At 31.5% G+C, this 7,509-nt stretch overlaps 1 long non-coding RNA gene and 1 pseudogene across 2 annotated transcripts; both read right to left on the reverse strand.

The window, feature by feature from the left end:
• Positions 1-700: 700 nt before the first annotated feature.
• Positions 701-1,710, reverse strand: LOC109794038 (uncharacterized; annotated as a pseudogene). Its single transcript, XR_014431871.1, has 5 exons — positions 1,686-1,710; positions 1,542-1,621; positions 1,168-1,253; positions 1,028-1,078; positions 701-931 (listed from the first exon to the last, which is right to left on the reverse strand). The product of XR_014431871.1 is annotated as an uncharacterized LOC109794038 (transcript).
• A 42-nt stretch (positions 1,711-1,752) lies between these two features.
• Positions 1,753-3,611, reverse strand: LOC145950387 (uncharacterized). The gene is made up of 2 exons (XR_014428367.1): positions 3,091-3,611; positions 1,753-2,309 (listed from the first exon to the last, which is right to left on the reverse strand). It is a non-coding gene; the product is annotated as an uncharacterized LOC145950387 (long non-coding RNA).
• Positions 3,612-7,509: the final 3,898 nt, after the last annotated feature.

Consider the following 7,509-nt stretch of genomic DNA (forward strand, 5'->3'; position numbering starts at 1 on the left):
AATCCAATTCATACTATTGCAATACATAAAAAGTAACATACTTTAAAAGTAATTATGCTTGTTATGCAATTCAAGTTATGATTTATGACACACTCACCTTCTTTTGTTTATATAAAAGTAGTTAAACTTGTATAATTAGAAATCAACATCCGTGACTTTGATATAGTAATTTCCTTATATTACCTACAAGATATTCAAAAGAAAAGGAAAGTAGTTTATCTTATATGTTTTAAAATTCTTCATGCAGGGTAGTGATCATCTATGAGTTCAATACATATATTATATATTCTCCAGCCAAAAATAAAAAGCAACAATGTATTTTGATTATTATTTTTTTTTCAATTTCTCCAGGCATATTTTCTAAGCCCAATAAAGGGGAAAAACTATTAGCAAGAATGATTTACTGAAGCACACTAATAACCAAATTGATATATAAAAATAGAGTATGAGGTTTGAAGCATGACAAAGCATTACCTACACGGTATGAAAATTGGCCAAGTGCTTCAATAAAAGGCATGGACTCAATATCCCTTGCATGAAAGAAAAGCCATTTTATCAAATGAAATCCTTTAAAATAAAGCTGACCCCACTCTTGGTTGTTGTTTTAGAATATATGAGTTCTAGAATTTTCACAGTACCGATAATATCAATATTATTTTCTCTCACTATTATTAGTTTTCAACTTCTACCTAACCCATGATTTTTAAAGTTAAAATATGGAAAATTTTGAATGGATAATTGAATTATAATAATAGTACTGAAAATCAAGTTCTATCTTAGTATTGATTAAAAGTTTCCTCTAAGTATTATTTACCTATAGTTCCACCCAATTCAATAACACAAACATCAGCTGCCCTTCTTTCCCATCAACTGGTATCTTTGCAACACGTTCTATCCACTCTTGGATAGAATCTGTAATGTGTGGAACAACCTACAAACAAAGGAAAAGCAAAATGAAATCAAGGCACCAACAATAATTACAAAAGCTTCAAAGAGGAGAAATCAGAATCAGAATGATTAAACATACCTGAATAGTCTTTCCAAGATAATCTCCTCTTCTCTCCTTCTCAATAAAAGACTACAAACATTCATAATAAAAAAACCATTAAGAAAGATCAGGAATAGCTAGCCAAAAACAAAGAAGACGTTTAAAGGGAGTGTACTCACCTGGTATATTTTTCCAGTGGTGATGTTATTGTCACGGTTAATTTGATGTCCAAGAAACGTTCATAGTTTCCAAGGTCAAGGTCAACCTTCAACAAACAAAAAATAAAGAATAAGAATAGCAATCTCAGAAAAACAATTGTTACTACCTCTTATACTACAACTGAAATCAGTGATCATACAAATGACAAATTCAGCTGTAGTTTTGAGTAAAATGAGAAAATGAATGAAAGGAAAAAGGGAAAACACAACATAAGTAGATTCACACAATGGCTTATGGCATGTCACTAAAGAGTAACATATACAATCTCAACCTTCCCTTGAATTCCAGAAAAGAAACTAAAATCCAAGTGGTTGAAAAAAATTAGTTTATTTACCTCACCACCATCATCTAAGACAAAAACCTCCCCATGCTCGAAAGGAGACATTGTTCATGCATCAGTATTCAGGTAGGGATCTGCAAATGATAAAATAAAAAAACAAATAAAAATAAAAATATGGAACAAATAGCATTGTTTTACATAAAATGACAATTAAAGAAGACATGATTTTGATTTCTAATAAGAGGGAAGAGAAACACTGAGCACAAAATTAAACTTGCTGCTCTTTTTTATTTTCAACATAAAAGAAGACAACACAATGCAGGATGAGGATTCAAAATCCCACAAAACCAAAGAAGAAAAACATCAAAGCAGTCACTTTGTAAATCACACATGCAAAAAACAAAATCCCTTTTTTCTTAAACAAAACCATTTCCATTCAAAAGAAACTCAGCCTGTTACATCCCTTTTTCTTACGTGAGACTCCAAATTTATATCCTGTTACATCAAAAGCACAAAAATGAATTCTCTTCAGCATCTAGTGCTTCTAATGCTTCTTCAAACTTATGCTCAGCCACTAGTACATCAATGTTTTCGAAGAAAAATATTTTCTAGTCATTTCTTTCATTTGGTAAGGGCTCAACGAGTTCAGGTAGTTCAGGTTCATGCTGAATTTCAGCAACATCATTGCTTGACTGATTCCATTCTTCCAATTCACGATAGACACCAGTCATTAAATCCTGAACAAGAATAACTTGTGTTGAGATATGCTTCTACAGCTCAATCAACTCATGCTTTACTTCCACAGCCTCTTCTTCAGATATCCTACAATATGAAGAACAAAAAAATTTGTATTCATATAATATGGTTGAGTTAAGTGATTTGAATTGTTACAAAAATCTGTTGTTTTATAGTCCAGGTTGCAAACTTGTTAGAAATATTAAATACGAATCATTCATAGCCTTCTAAGTTCTACTAACAGTTTAAGCTTTTGCAAAGCTAGGCCTTTTAACCATACAGTTAAGTGTCCAATACTTTACACCCCTGTTCCCCAGATTAAATTAATTTTCATCTCAAGATAGAGATTCATTGCTTTGTGCAAATTTCAAGTTCAAGCCCAAAATGGAACTTTCTTAGAACCAAATTGGTAGGGTGGGTGGGAACGGAGATGATAAACTCACGAGTCAACTTTCAATACAACTTCACTAAAAATTATCTGAATTTTTTATCTCCATTAAGATGTTAACCATTTTCTAAGACAGCTATTAAAGGCATGGTAGATCTAATTAACAAGCACCCCATTCTCCCCATTCCAATTTGAAAAATATCAACATAAAATTTACAATCGAGTTCTTTGCAAGAAATTACCAATCAAGGAAATAAGATTGCTAGCTTATGTTTCTACTGCAGAATCAACAAGAAAATGTATGCCATACGTTCCATTTTAAACTGATTCAAGAAAGAAGAACGAAAAAAGAAAACATATAAATGACATATGCTACCTCAAGAAAGCCAAGAACTTGGAGTGCAAGAACAAATTAGGGCAAATGTCAGCACCTTGTGAAATTATAAAAAAAATCCCAAAATAGTTTGCAAGTTAACTTACAAATCTTTTTCTTTTCCCTTTGGCGAAGAACTCGTGCAAGACCACTACCACATTTCGAGATAGCTCCTCGAAGAGGTTTGTGGATTTGGTGCGTCACTTGCGAGAGGTCCTTCAAGACCGCGCGTTTGTGGATTTGGATGACTAGAAGAGCCCGCGAGAGTGTGTGTTGAATGCCGCAAGAGAGACGCTGTTTCGAGAGGTTTGTGGATTTGGCGCACCACTCGTGAGAGCTCCTCCGAGACCGCGCGTTTTGTGGATTTGGATCACCAGAAGACCCCGTGAGAGTGTATGTTGAATGCCGCGAGAGAGACGCTGTGTCGAGAGGGTTCAGTTTTACATTGGTTAAATGCAAAACCCCATGTAGAATAATATTGTCATTTGATTTTTACATCGGTTAGAAATAGACTCCATGTAGAATGGTTTACATCTTCAATTTATTTACAAAACTGTCACCGCATTTCTTATTTACATTTTTTTTAAAGGAATCGATGTAGATGTAATGATGTAAAACAATAATTTTGTAGTAGTGCTACCATGGATGATAGAGGACAGTAAATTGTCATTGTCAATTGAAATACAAAAAGGAGATTACTAGGAACCTAGTTGTTTTAAAATAAAAAAAGAGGATAAAGATAAAAGCATAACAAATTACAATAAGTTGACTAAGTTGACATCCCTTGCTACAATGAAAATCAAACATTAAGACAAGTAAAATAGTTATGATGACATATTAACCTAATTGCAGTAATTACTCAAGGGATAGTAACTGCAAAGCACTAAAAGAAATAATACAAACTTAAAATTAAGGTAACTTACCAGGATCACATTGGTTGTAGAAATCTTCAACATCTGCAACAACATGAAGAAGCCCAAAAAAAATATTAAATGCAAACAAAAAAAAACCTCCAAAACCTTCACATGCAAAAATTTAAAAATAAATAAGAAAAAAAGATCAAAATTTTTCATGCAAGTTGAAAATCTTGCTGGTGTAGAAAAGTAAAAGAAATGGAAATACATCTATGAATATATATATATATATATATATATATATATATATATATATATCACCAAAAATGGGAAATGAAAATTATGTCAATGTCATCAAAGTTGCAAACTCAACCACCCACTAGCCTGCCTGCTTGGTTCTAAAGAAACACAACAGATAAGGGCTTATTCCCTATCCTAACTACTAAGTTATATGATGCCTATCTTGAGCCATTCATGCATTAACTCATGTTGATATGAACTATTAGGCATTGGATATATCATGTAGGTTTGTTTTCTAATGCATTCATAAAAGATAGCTAACTAAATGCTTTGGGTTTTTTTTTTTCCAATTAGGTTCTAGAGTCCAAAATATTTGGAATCCTAGCAATTGACTTGCTTTTAAAAATACTACCAAAATTCATGTTTCAAGAAATCAATTGTATATTCTCATAATCTATTGTGATCAAGAAGGTCACTAGAAAGGATAATTATTGATTAATAATATATTGTCCTATATCAACTATGCTATTCAACGTGTATCCATCAACGTCATTCATCTTACCATGGTACAAAATCCATACATCTAGATACAAGATATATTAAAGTTAAAAAATTAAAAAATAGTAAGCATGCAATTTGCATATAGGTTCTAATTGGTAATTAGACTTAAGTGGATTATGTTTTTCTTTACCTCTTCTCTTATAGTGTAATATAATCTCTCTCTTAAATAATGTTCCACATGTAAGTAAAAGTAAGTGGTTATGGTCCAATAGTCAAATTAAAGAAAACTTGTTAAAATCTCACTACAACAAAAATTGTTTTTAACGACAATTGTTTAATGGCAATAATTTAATTGCCGCTATTTAATTATATAATAAAAATATTAATGGCTAATATATAATAGCCACTAAAAGTGTATTTATATTACACTAAAGTTTACTATTAGCGAAAATTATTTATTGAAAAAAACTAGTCTCACATCGATTAGAGATAAGATAATTAAATAGTATATAAGTGAGTAATAACTATCACCTTATAAGTTAATTTATAGGGTTGAGTTAGACTCTTAATTCACTATAATAAATTAGTATAAAATCACTCACTATTACCAAGTTCAATAGTGCTATAAAACGATTAGAGAGCAACTTCACCTTATAAATCTCACATCTCTTAAGAGATAAGACAATTAAAAAAATAAATTAAAAAATATATAAATAGAAGACAACCCTCATCTTACAAATCTCACATCGACTAGAGATAAAAAAAAAGAGTATATAAGTTATGAATTTAGAAAAAAAAATTATAGGAATAAAAGTCACTAAATGGATGGAAAGGAGACAATTGAAAAAATAACGTTTAATAGCCTTTAAAATGGCTACTAAAATTGCCACTAAAAAAAATAAGTTTTCTCGACAATTTAGTAGGTCTTTACCAACATTTTATATAAATGTCGGTAATAGTATTAGCGACACTGGATACACCAGCCATTATTTAAATGCTGGTAAAAAAAATAATGACTATTTATATGCTCGCTAAAGAATAAATTAATTGCCACAAAAAGCTAATTTTGGTATAGTGTCTATTGTTTCTATTTGGCCAAGCAAAGTAAGCTATTTGAAACTTAGAAGGCCAATATTTCTCCACAACTCAACATATTTGAACTACTCATGATAGATATTATCTTTATGTGAAATAAATATACTACAATCCAAGACCATATAGGAAATCATTTGGTTAGAAAGAGAGGTAGTGAATAAAACATACCTTTGGGAGAAATATATGCTTTAATTTGAAAGAATATGCTTAATGAACAATATATGATGAGTACAAATAGAAAGCCCAATATGTCATTTACACTATTAGACATGAAATAGTTTGTTTTGTGATTTTGATTAAAACATAAAGAATTAAGATGCACTCTCAGTGCTTTGTGTAAAGCAAACCATGTTCTAGCCTGTCACCTTTTCTAGGGATAGTACCAACTAACTAACTAGTGTCTGCTTAGCAGGATTGAGTATTTCTTTCACCTTAATCCTCATTGTTGTCTAAAGCTCTATATTTGGGAAATAAATCAAACAAATTACAAGCTATCCTACTAGTGTGAACTATGTCTATATGATAAAAAATCACATCAACTTCCTAAACCAAATTGTTTTGCTCTTTCTTTCACGTCAATACCTACCCTGTCCCAGTTTAGATATCTAATCCAAATTGCGTTGTCATTGTTTAATACTCTCTTTACCAAATAGTGACATGCATTTAGATAGAAACATCTTGCTGGCATGGGCATTTTACACTACCATCCTCTAGCTAGCTAGTTGTTGTCAATCACCAAGTCAACCACCAAGGATTGTTAGATCAATGCACTACTAACTTCTACCTGGCTGTTGTCAATCACCGAGTCAGCCCACCACACCCCTCAACAATTGCAAATAATAAATTTCATTAGTCTTTGAATATTATACAAAATTTAGTTTTATGTTTTAACCTATTAAAGAGGTTTTAGTCACCAATTATCGGTCAAGTTTTGATTTATAAACAATTTGGACAAGGGAACATATCATGTTGGCCACACTTTTGCCTGGCAGAAAGTCAAATTCAAAGTTCTTTTAATGACTACACAGTCAAAGTAATCAAGTATAAATCATTTATCCTAGTAGCTAAGAAATAGAAACCTATATGGCTTGGGATCTCATAGAAAGTCTTTTCTGTTTTTCTTTTCTTTTCCTCTTCTATCTATTGCAAAATACCAAGTGTTTACAAATCTTGGTTAAAGGATACGAGACAACACATCTTCAAAAATACAAAAGGGAAAAGCTTGCTGCATTGAACATACTAAAGATTCTTCATTAATAAAAAACAATACAAAAGAATTTCACAACATAGATATTTAACTACCATAAATAGTAGCTCCAAAGAAAAATACAGCTACTTACTTACAGTTATAAATAATCCAATTATAGTAGGACAAAGACTATCCCTAAAATTATTGGTTTCTTCTACTTCCAACTTTAGCCAGTTATGGATTGTGTTCTCAAACCAAATGCACGATACCTTAAAAGAAAAGAAGCAGAAAGAAACTTAGAAAAATTTGATGTTTCAATTTCTTCAAAGCAAATGCACAATATCTGGCCTAGTTCCTATCAAGCATCGTCCAAAACCCACAATCACCATTCACCATCAATCAATAAGCAACAGATTAATAGAAAAATAAACCCTAATTTTTCATTTGGGTTGAACAAAGTGTAATGCATCATGAACCAAACAAATACCTTGTACACATGAATAATGCTAACCAAATAGATGCTGCAAATGCTGCCTTCAGTGATGAACTCACACAAGAACACCATCGCATTTCAGGAGAGCTCCTCTAAGAGCATTTGTGAATTTTAAACTCGCGTAAGAGCACTGTTCGTCAAAGAGGGTTGTCAT

The sequence above is a fragment of the Cajanus cajan genome, chromosome 1 (assembly GCF_000230855.2).
Source record: "Cajanus cajan strain Asha chromosome 1, NIPB_CcT2T_4, whole genome shotgun sequence".
Lineage (NCBI taxonomy): Eukaryota > Viridiplantae > Streptophyta > Magnoliopsida > Fabales > Fabaceae > Cajanus > Cajanus cajan.